The following is a 12,585-nucleotide window of genomic DNA, read 5'->3' on the forward strand; positions in this document are numbered from 1 at the left end:
ATCCGGCTGTAGCGCCTTAATTGCGCAAAGCGCGGCGGGGCACCCCATGGACTCATCCACAAAGTCAGCCATTCATTCTTTGATTGGTACAGTATGTCACTTTCTCTCTCTCTTCCTCTCTCTCTCTCTCTCACACACACTGCATCATTCTGAAAGCAGTTTACAACGCAGATAAAACGGGGGGGGGGAGCACTTCCAACGAACACCGCAGAAGCAATTTTTTAATAAGTTAGCGAAACAAGAAAACAAACAAACAAACAACAACAACAACAACAATTTATACCCCTGGGTTTCCCCAACTACTCTGGGTGGCTTCCAACAGAACATTAAAATACAATAATCTATTAATCTACCAAACATTAAAAGCTTCCCTAACCAGGGCTGCCTTCAGATGTCTTCTAAAAGTCAGATAGTTGTTTTTCTCTTTGACATCTGATGGGAGGGCGTTCCACAGGGCGGGCGCCACTACCGAGAAGGCCCTCTGCCTGGTTCCCTGTAACTTGGCTTCTCACAGCGAAGGAACAGCCAGAAGGCCCTTGGCGCTGGATGTCAGTGTCTGGGCAGAACAATGGGGGTGGAGACGCTCCTTCAGGTATACTGGGCTGAGGCCGTTTAGGGCTTGAAAGGTCAGCACCAACACTCTGATTTTGCTAGGAAATGTACTGGGAGCCAATGTAGGTACATAACAACATGGCAAAACTTTAGCAAATATAAGAACAGAAGAAGAAAAAACCCAGCATATTCCAATGCTATAAATATAGCAAGATTATATGCAGCATCCGATAGCAAAAATAACAAGGGAGCTGAGAACAAGGTGCTGAGAAGGCCAAGGATTGGGACCCCAGCCGTAGGGACCACCTGCATATTTCTGCATTGCACAAGGGGTTGGCCTACATGACCCCAGAGGCAGGGCCATCTTTGGAATATGCATCGTGGGGTGCAAAGATCTTTCCAGCCCCCTCAGATTTAGTTTAAAGGTAAAGGTAAAGGGACCCCTGACTGTTAGGTCCAGTCGCGGATGACTCTGGGGTTGCGGCACTCATCTCGCTTTATTGGCCAAGGGAGCCGGTGTACAGTTTCCAGGTCATGTGGCCAACAGGAGTAAGCCGCTTCTAGCAAAAGCAGAGCAGTGCACGGAAACGCCGTTTACCTTCCCGCCAGAGTGGTACCTATTTATCTACTTGCACTTTGACGTGCTTTCGAACTGCTAGGTTGGCAGGAGCAGGGACTGAGCAATGGGAGCTCACCACGTCATGGGGATTCGAACCCCCGACCTTCTGATTGGCAAGCCCAAGAGGCTCAGTGGTTTAACTCACAGCGCCACCCAAGTCCAAATTTAGTTTAGCCTCCCCCAAATCAAGTTTTATTGAGCTTTTTTTGGGGGGGGATGGCCCACCTGTAACAATGACGCACCGGGAAAAAATGCTTTTGTTTCCTCACTTGTCCATAATATTAGATGCTACGGAGTAACAGAGCGACAGAGGAGGGGGGCGGGGACTTTCGCTCCATTGCTTTTCACAGCCACTGATCAAGAGGGTCTGGCAGGGCCGTCTTATCCGGCACCATGGTGCAAAGATCCCTCTGGTTTTTAGGGAGCTGATACCACACACATTATCTCTGCTTTGGAAAAGAAAACAGGAAACAACAAATTGTTTTTGTTGCTCATTTATTATCATTGCACTTATTATTAAGTATATAACAACACCACATTGTTTTGCTTTTTCTTGTTTTTTGCAGATTTAAGACAAATTATCTTACCGGTATTATGTAAACCTTGTTTTTAACATTGTTGATTCCTTTTTAAATTCACAATACCTGCGTTATTCATGTAAAATAGAATACTTTTCCCTCTCATTCTAAGGTTCTCCTAACACCTTAATCCTTTGCTTTAATAAGGGAGACTCTAAAACAATGTGCGAACATACTTTAAATGTATTTTAAAATTTCAAATCCATCACATCAAGCCAGCTCTCAAAATTTAGGGAACTTCACTCATGCTTTTTTAAAATTCCAAGCATGCTCACAAATCAGTTAACATTATGAAAAGTAGCAATACATTCGACTAACTTCAAAAAAATTCCATTTTCTGGTTGAAACAAAGTTTGAGTATTTCCTCTCAATGCTAAATTTTGAGACGGCAAAAAAATTAGCACAATTACTCTCTCTAAAACAGCCGTCCACCTTTTCTTCTCACGTTCCATTCCGGCTTGATTTATAAAATCTACAGTTTTCCATTTCGATCTCTTCTTTTTTAGACGGACAACAGATGACCTGCACTCTTTTCATGTATTTCGCTACTTCTAGATAAATGCTCCCAGTTTTTGAAACCTGTCTTATCACTAAAAGTAGTGACATTATCATTGAAAAGTTTACAATAGAAGCAGAATACTGAATTGCTAGATTTGGTGTTCAAAAGCCAGTCTCTATTAACAGTTTCATTGTTCTTTAACTTTTTGGTGTAATACGGTAAGTATCTGAAAATGACCTATTTTTACCATCGTTGGGATAGGCATATATTTTTTTATTTGAACTGGCCCTTGGTCTATCAAAAACAATCTTTAACTTGTCTGGGACAATTTGAGGCCACAAAGAAGGATCCACTGCATTTTCATGAAACGTCACTTCCAGGGGAGTCTCAGATGTCGAGGGAGATTCAGCTGGAAGTGCAGAAGTAGAGGCTTCTTCAATACACGCGGTATGTTCTAAAAATCTCTTGAAGGTCTTTCTTCTTCATCCACGGTTGCAGAAGATGTACCTGTTAAAACAGAAATAGCATGGGTTAATACACATAAATTAAAATACAGTGGTACCTCGGTTTATGAACATAATTGGTTCCGGAAGTCTGTTCATAAACTGAAGCGTTCATAAACTGAAGCGAACTTTCCCATTGAAAGTAATGGAAAGTGAATTAATCCGTTCCAAATGGGTCTGAGGCGTTCGTAAACCGAAAGTTCGTAAACCGAGGTGTTCATAAACTGAGGTTCCACTGTAGTGGCTCAGAGAGCAATAGACCTCATGAGCACTTTGTAGGTTCAAATCCAAACTTGTGAAAAGCAATAATTTAAGGTCGGCTGTTGTGCCATGTACGTCACACAACAGTTGCTCTAAATGGGCTGCAATGCCAGTACCTTCCTAAAATCCACCCATAAAAGTAATTTTTTGGAAACTTGCTATTTAATACTTACACCTATTTTCGAGATTTGCGTAAATTCTCTCAGTTGGTCAAAATATAAACATTTAATAATAAATGTATGCAAATAAGATACGTGGATAAAGTAGCTCACTTACTATGTCGAAAAAAAATCCAATTGGAGTTGTCAACTTCTTTATATTTTCTTCTTTCTCAAGTTTTCTCTTTCTGTTTTTGGAATCTGAAAGATTCTTTTTACCATTGGCCATCTGCAGAAATTAATAATAAAAAATGATAAACATGAAGGTGACGCATGAATAAATAAATATTGGCTGGCCAAGGCTTATGCCTCACTTAACTCCACATTCGGATGGACTCCGCTGTGCTCGGATCCTTCCCATACAAACTGTCAACTCTCGGTCCTGGACTCGGGTGTGCAGAACCCGGTACAGCAAGAGAGCCTGCGGCGGCTTAGCAAGCCCGAGTGCCTCGTTGACTGGGCACCGCACTCTGGAAAATCAGCTAAAAAAATATGTATTTATACTTTATTTATTTCAATGAAACTGCAGTATATTCCAAAAGCAGGGACAATCAATCCACCAAAACTTAAAACATTGCACTTTAAAGTCTTAAACCGAAATTAAATTAAATTAAGGAAATGAAAACCAAAATAGCCTGGATCAGGGGTCAGCAAACTTTGTCAGCCGTGGGCCAGTCCACTGTCCCTCAGACCATGTAGTGGGCCAGACTATTTTTTTTTTGGGGGGGGGAAATGAATGAATTCCTATGCCCCACAAATAACCCAGAGATGCATTTTAAATAAAAGGACACATTCTACTCATGTAAAAACATCAGACAGACCCCACAAATAACCCAGAGATGCATTTTAAATAAAAGGACATATTCTACTCATGTAAAAACATGCTGATTCCCGGACAATCCGCAGGCCAGATTGAGAAGGCGATTGGGCCGCATCCAGCCCAAGGGCCTTAGGTTGCCTACCCCTGGCCTGGAATAATGAAATGCAAGTGGAAGCACCCCTCTACTCCAAATCCACCCCACGATATCAAATAGCACAACCCAAATGACCCCATGTTGACAAGAACCAGAAATTTTTTTTTATTAAATGCACTACACAGAGGAAAACAACACCGTGCTGCTAGCAACCAAACAAAATCAATTAAATGAACATCCAGAAAATTAATATACCGTAAATTAAATGCAAAACACTGTTTTAAACAAAATATGACCTTATTCCCTTATGAGGTACCCAAGAGCCCGTAGAGAGTCCTTATGTAGGTTCCCTATTGGTAGGAGAAAATAACAGAGGCCAACCAGAGAATATTGAGAAGCAAAGCAGCTGGTAAGTCTGATCTTTATTAACTGTTGCAACAGGGTGCTCCCCACCCAGGCAGGAGAAAGGAGGAGGACCCAGAACAAAGGTGTGCCTGCCCTTATATAGACATTTAAATTGCCCACCCTGGAGTCCAAGACCACCCCCAGAAACCTCATACATAGATCCCAGAAGGGGTGTAGCCCAAGACCACCCCCCAGATACATCATACCTCGCTCGCAGCCGCTGAACAGGAGCAGCAGCAGTTCCCAGCAACGCCCAACGCACCACTCAGCCAAGCGATAAAGACGGGCCTGGGGACTGGTATGTAGTAGGTATACATTTGGCGCCCCCCAGAATTTGGCGCCCGGGTGCCTCGCACCCCTTGCACCCCCTGGTAAAGATGGCCCTACCCAGAGGTCCCTTCCAATTCTAGGATTCTCAGTTTCACTTTAATCCTAGAAACATCACTCCCATGATGTTGCTCACTATCTCCCTGGGGCAGCAGCTTCCAAAGGCGGAGTGGGGTAAGCTGGAAACGCCCCTCCAGGATGGACTGCAGCCCATAATGACAATAATAAACAGTTTACAGTTATACCAAAATTTAAATAACTGCCAACCCCACTTAAACATTTAGCCAACACCAACCCGACAAAACCAAAACCAAAATTAGAAGCACTTAAAACATTTCAGCCAGTTGCCCCAACCCAAGAGTTGTTCCAGCAATGTCCTCCTGGCCTCCCAGGAGTCTCCTTTAGCTGTTCAGGGGGAGTGTGAGCCCCGCCCCCTAGGCCAGGTGGAAAGGACCTTGCAGCAGGGAGCAGGTCTTCCTTCTAGCACTCACAGCAGCAGCAAATTGTGATCGTTATGGAATTCTTTTGAGTAGTAGTAATAGCAATGGTGTGTGGATGCAGTGCAAATGCTTAAAAACACAAGGCGCAAGGCTAAAGTTGGTTCCTGGTAGGTGGGAATCATAGCTCTGTGAAGAATAAACTACAGTTCCCAGGATTCTTTGGTAGGAGCAATGTCCTTTAAACATATGGCATAGATGTGGCCTAAGTTTTGGGACACCCCAAATGTTGCATCCAGGCCAGATGTATTGTGTTGCCATGCCACCTGTACCTGTGGGCTTTCACACAAACACTGCTACCCCTGGGATGCTCACCTAAAATTGCATCAGGCCTAATGCTTCATTTTACATTAGTCCCTGTCTAGTGAGCTGGGCTCATGCCAAGGGGTGGCAAGACATGTACAAATGAATAAAAGACTGCAGGTTTGAACCCTTACCCCTCTCTAAACAACAACAACATTATTATTATTATTATTATTATTATTATTATTATTATTATTATTAATACCCTGCCCAACTGGCTGGGTTTCCCCAGCCACTCTGGGCGGCTCCCAACAGAATATTAACAACATAGTAAAACATCAAACATTAAAAACTTCCCTAAACAGGGCTGCAGGGCCGGCTCTACGGCCAGGCTGGGTGGCGCAGGGCCTACCAGTCGTGCTGGAAAACGGGGCGGGGGGGCGGCGGAGGGATCCGTTGCACCATGGCGCCAGGGCGCCAAAGGTGCTTAAGACGGCCCTGCAGGGCTGCCTTCAGATGTCTTCTAAAAGTCAGATATTGTTGGTTTCCTTGTCATCTGATGGAAGGGCGTTCCACAGGGTGGGTGCCACTACCGAGAAGGCCCTCTGCCTGGTTCCCTGTAACCTGGATTAATTGTAGGATGAAATCCTACAGGGTGGTTTGAACAGAATCCTCTCCTGCCCTTGATGGTTTCCCCAAATGCGTCCAAAGGGTCTCCCATCTGTTCAGAGAAGATTTATTTTATTTTTTGGGGTGGGAGGCCCACAGAGGACGAAGGAAAGGGAAGTCGCATTGCAGAAGCAGAATTCTGTCCTGCTCATGGACAGACACAATTTGACCCCGCAAATAGATACATGTATAGATTACAAATGAGATGGGCCAGACCCTCTCGGTGGTTTCAATTTCAGCCTTGTCTAAGAGGCTTCCCTGACAGCTGATGCTTGCCTTGGAGATAGCATTCCATTTGCACACCTCTTCCTCAAAAGGACGGACTCAAAATGCACCCCCAAATCACTAAGGTACTTCCAGACAAGTCATAAAGTTGAGAGGCTTCCTCCCTGTGGACAGTATTATTTACAATGCTGTGTAAATTAACGCGAATGATTATCCTGCAGGTGGCAGCACATTCCCATGTTACCAGGCTTCTAAACAAAAGCCCAGCCACTGTTTGCCATAAAATTTGTTTGCTGCATCTTAGCTTGCATATTAGTCAATACTATCTCCTTCCCCAAATAAATAAAAAATGTAAAAAAATCCTTTCTTTTCCCAGCATCTATAATGCTGTAATGTTAAGTCTTCTATACTTTTCTGGGATATGTAAGATTTGTATTTTGACAGTAAGGAACCAGATGTAACTACTTTACCTTTTTAAAAGTAAACTGCTTTACTTTCTTTCCTCTATATGGCTACAGCATGTAGGTCAGGCATCCCCAAACTTCGGCCCTCCAGATGTTTTGGACTACAATTCCCATCACCCCTGACCACTGGTCCTGTTAGCTAGGGATCATGGGAGTTGTAGACCAAAACATTTGGAGGGCCGCAGTTTGGGGATGCCTGATGTAGGATAATATCTGCCCTTGACTTCTAGCCTGCTGCCCTTTAAAATGACATTCTGCATTAAATGATCCTGTGCATATTGCTTTGAAGTAAGTTCCATTGTCTCATTTTCAGGTAAGTTTCCCAGGTGCTACAGCTTCAGAATCTGACTGGGGAATTAAGATCCCTTGGACATGGCAGAACCTATGGTTGCAATCTGTACACACCACACTTAACTCAGGACTGCAATCCCTCAAGGGCCGCCTCTTCCCATATGAACCTAAATGGACCCTGAGATCATCTTCTCAGGCCCTTCTTCATGTGCCCCCTCCTCAAGAGGTCCAGCAGGTCTGGCAACGCAAGAACGGGGCCTTCTCTGTAGTGGCTCCCTGTCTGTGGAATGCTCTCCCCAGGGAAGTTCGCTTGGCACCTTCATTATACATCTTTAGGCGCCAGGCAAAAAAATTCCTTTTTAACCAGGCCTTTGGTTGATCTCATTGACATCCAACACCCTTTTAGAATGTGGTTTTTTAAAATTAGGTTATTGTTTTTGGTTTTATATGTTGTGGTCTTGTTTGTGAACCGCCCTGAGACCTCCAGGTATAGGGTGGTGTATAAATTGAATTGATGATGATGATGATGATGATGAAGACAATAACAACAACAACAACAACAACAACAACTTCACACAATTAAAGATAGGAGGACTTACACCTGAGTAAACACATAGGTTTAAGCTAAGAGGAAACTCATCTCAGTAAAATCTAGATGCTTTATTTATACCGGGGGAGAATGTGGCAAAAGGGAGATTTTCTCCGAGCTAATATGAGAGAGGGCATATCTAAAACAGAGCCAATGTGGCGTGGCATTTAGAGTGTGCGCTTTGAATGTGGTTCTACAGGCATTTAGGACCATTTTTTTTGTACTTTTGTGATTTCAACTATGTCCCATCCCCCGTCCCCCACTTTTGTATTGTTGGTTCATTGATGATTAATAGAATAATAACATAATAACAATAATAATATAAATTATTATTATGGGCCAAGTACATTTTCCAACATACTTGGAATTTGTTTCGGCTACATTGCAATGTAAACATACACACACTGTTCCACTCACAATACAAATAAGCAAAGAAACCCATCCATAATTGACCACATCTACAAATTTAACAATTTCATGGCACAAGGGAAAAAACTGTTCCTGTGCCGGGCCGATTTTGTATATGAAGACCTGTAGCGACATCCAGATGGGAGTAAACCTAACAGATGATGACCGGGATGTAAAGGACCTGCTGCAATTCTCTCTGCTCTCTTCTTAACTCTGGTAGCATAGATTGTCTCTGTTGTAGGCAAGCTAGCACCAATTACCGTTTCTGCAATTCTTATAGCTCGTTGGAGCCTTTTCTTGTCTGTCTTGGAGGCTGTACCATACCAAGCAGTAATAGAATTACAGAGAACAGTTTCAATGATCCTTCTGTAAAATTGGATCAACACTTCCTGGGGCAATTTAAATTTCCTGCTCCAGACTGGAGGATGGGAAGAATAGGACAATAATGAATTATGTAAATAAATATGGGTGAAATAAAATAGGTGCACTAAGAGAACCACCAGGCAGGAAACCTAATCTCTTTTTTGGGTGAATATTCAAAAATTATCTTAGGTAGATAATTGAGATTAACTAAGAATAACATACATGTGATGTAAAAATGATTCTATGGGCAAACTGGCATTCTGGTCATAATATAGATTAGTTCTTCAGCAAACCCCTATAAGGAACTTTAATCTCAGCTTTCAGAATTGCGGTTGCTCAATTCCCCCCCCAGACAGTTGCATTTTATAGCTTTACTCAGCACTTTGTCGCAACCTGGATTTCTCATGAGCTGCAAATTGGCAGTTAAAACTACTGACACAGCAGAATAGTCCCAGATAGATTGTTATAAGATTAACAGAGATAATCTTTTTCTTAAAAAAATTTTTTTGGTAGATTTATAATATCACAAGCCCTGTAAAGAGAAGACATATGCTTGGAACCTGAGGGCAAAATTCATTGATCAGAATAATAATAATAAAAACATGCTAAATCCTAGAATACATATATATTATAGAAAACGAGAGGGAAAACAGAGGGATTATTCCTAGATCTGGGAAACATTGTATATCATTCCAGTGTTTATAAATGATATTTGTGAAATCCATTTAGTGCCAGGAACACATTTCCAATGTTAAATATTACTGTAGATTGTAATTTGTCAAGTCTGTTCTCTGGCAAATGTGCTGGGAAGTTAAATGATCACATCAAGAAACTGTGAGCGGAGAGATTTCACCAGGCAAGGCCTTCTTCCACCTGCCTTGCTCCACCCTCCAGTTTCTGCTTCTCAGTTTGTATTATATGATTTTTATTACATTATTATTTTTATGCTCTGTGGCTTGCCGTTGTTTTATTGTTTGCAGTTTAGAAATAATTTATTGTAATTGTTAAGAGTGGATTTCTGTTTAATTTTTATGGTTGTTGTTGGTTAGTCGTTTAGTCGTGTCCGACTCTTCGTGACCCCATATACGCTGATATTATTATTCTATACTATTCTAATGATTGTCGAATGTTACCTTATTTGATGTAGGTTGCTTATTTTAAAGCTATGTTTTATTATCACATTTTTAGATTGTTATAAGGCAGGGGTGCCCAAACTTTTTTCAAAGAGGGCCAGATTGGATGAAGTGGACATGGGTGAGGGCCGACCAAAGTTGCTGAGCTTTTTTAAGCTTTTGGGGGGATTTAACCCCCCGGAAATAAACTGCCACAGGAGCTGGATTAAACCAGCCAGTGGGCCGGATTAGGCCCCCCAAACGGACATGGGACATGCCTGTTATAAGGTGTACCTTCTTTGCTTCTTCACCTTGTAAACCGCTTTGGGTATTGTAAGATAGAAAGACGGCATACAAATTAAAAGTGATGATGATGAAGGTGATGAAAACGTCTTATTGGATATGTGCCATTCAGGACATTAGGGGTGGCATTCAACTAGATATTTGTACGAATGCAAGAATTAGCACCAGCACAGCAAGGCTTTCTGTCTCTCTCCTTCTTGCAAATACAGTATTCCAGTCTGTCCCCAATTCTGCTCTGGAGGGTTGTGGGAAAACCCATAGAAAATATTTAGGGGGCATTCAGGGGGAGAAGGGAAGAACATTCTGTTCCAGGACATTCTCCCCAGTGCTTGGTTGACTACAACTAACACAGACCCTCCAAGTGTCCCTATTTTCCAGGGACAGTCCCAGATTTACAGAAGCCGTCCTGGTTTCTGATTTGATGCCCTGCTTTTCCTTAGGACACCCCTATTTTCTTTTCTTTTCTTTTTTTAAAAGACTTTATTTCGATTCTTCCAAATAATACAAAAATTATAGGGGGAAAAAAGATAACACAAACAAAAAGAAATACAAAGGAAATCAGGGTTTACAAAGGAAAAAGTAAAGAACAAAGGAAAACACAAAATCATACGCAAAATAATATTTCATAACACTATAAATAATATAAATCAGAAAAATACAAACCAAAACATTACAATCAATACAATAAACATATAAATTAAAAACTAACCCCTATTTTCATCAGTCATGGAGTTACGCATTCCTTGAGCCAAGGAGATAAAACCTCTAGAAGATATCTGAAGACAGCCCTGTATAGGGAAGTTTCTGAATGTTGGAGTTATGCCACCCCCAAGTTAAGGAGTTCAAAACCTAGCAGTTCAAAAGTTAAGGAGTCCAACCTAGCAGTTCGAAAGCACGTCAAAATGCAAGTAGATAAATAGGAACCGCTACAGCGGGAAGGTAAACGGCGTTTCCATGTGCTGCTCTGGTTTGCCAGAAGCGGCTTTGTCATGCTGGCCACATGACCTGGAAGCTGTACGCCGGCTCCCTCAGCCAATAATGCGAGATGAGCGCGCAACCCCAGAGTCGGTCAGGACTGGACCTAATGGTCAGGGGTCCCTTTACCTTTACCTTTTAAGTTAAGGAGATAAGTAACTATGCAACCTATATAAAACATCTTAAAGGCAGCTCTGTGCAGGGAGCTTTTTCTTTTCTTTTCTTTAAAAAAAGAGAGTTGAATGTTTTATTAGATTATTTATTAATGTTTTACTCTATCAGATAGGCAGGGTACCTTGGGTTGTGGACCCGATCTGTTCCGGGAGGGTGCCGTTCACACCCCGAAAAGTCTGCAACCCGAGCGGCGCTTTTGAAACCAGGCTCTACCTTGGCCTCCAGAAAGTATGAGCACAAGAATACTGGCTGAAGAACATCTCCAAGAATTCTCACATGCCCTGATCCTTCAGCTGGTACTGGTTCTTGTTGACGTGACGTCTGGAAGCAAATCCCTTGCGGTCCCGTCTCCCTCCCTTTTCTCATCCATAAAGCGATGAGGATAATAACAGCATGTACCTAGATTTCAAAAGCATGCGGATTACCCAGTCAGGTGTTCCCCAGACTCTTTGAAGATGAAAAGAGCCAGATATATTATTATTAATATTATTTTTATTTATTGTCATAACCAAATCAAAAGATAGTAGGGAGATGTAATTGTACTGAGCATCACGGTGGAATGCTTGCATGAGCGTTACTTCAAAGCAAGAATGCACACATTAAAATTTTTATTTTATGAGAGGTGAGGAGAGACAAACCAATGCCACAATGACTTGAACACTTGTTCTTGCCGTTTCCAGTTTCATCGGCTCCCCTGCGTAGCGGCTCTTTAAAAACTCTTTCTACTCTCTACTTAAATTAACGCAAGTATTTCTATAGCTCCAGTTCATTGGTTGGTTGGTTGGCGTCCATCCATCTTCGGAGACAATGGAGGAGGGCCTCTTTGGAGTTGAAGTCAACCTTCCGTTCATAGAATGTAACATGGCAGAATATCTGCAATAAAAATATAATAATAATGCAAGCAATTCAAAGGACTGGGGCGATCAAAAAATGTAAACAGTTGCAGAAGTCTGTGTACATAAAAAGTACTTTACAAAGATGTATGGAAGTCAAAAGAGAAGATGCACCCCCAAATCTCTGCTGGAAGAGTTTGTTTGTTTGTTTGTTTACTTCATTGCATTTTTAAAACAAATACAAAAAAGAAACACCCAGATAACAATAAAATAAAATAAAAAATACACAGATAAAATAAAGATATAAAAAGAAATTAAAAAGACAAAAAGACAAAACAAAGAATCTGTCAAATACTGTATACAAAGTTATTCAAAGGATACAAACACTAATTTGAATATTCTATACACTAGGTTCTCAGAAAGAGGTGCATTTTCCTTCCTTCCTTCCTTCCTTCCTTCCTTCCTTCCTTCCTTCCTTCCTTCCTTCCTTCCTTCCTTCCTTCCTTCCTTCCTTCCTTTACAATCACTATCTTTCTGCTCTGGAAATCTAGTTTGAATCCCTGCTATATTACTTGACTTCTCTCTATCTCTTTGCGGCGCTCTCTCTCTTCTCCTCTCTCTCT

This window comes from Zootoca vivipara, chromosome 16 (assembly GCF_963506605.1).
Source record: "Zootoca vivipara chromosome 16, rZooViv1.1, whole genome shotgun sequence".
Taxonomy (NCBI): Eukaryota; Metazoa; Chordata; class Lepidosauria; order Squamata; family Lacertidae; genus Zootoca; species Zootoca vivipara.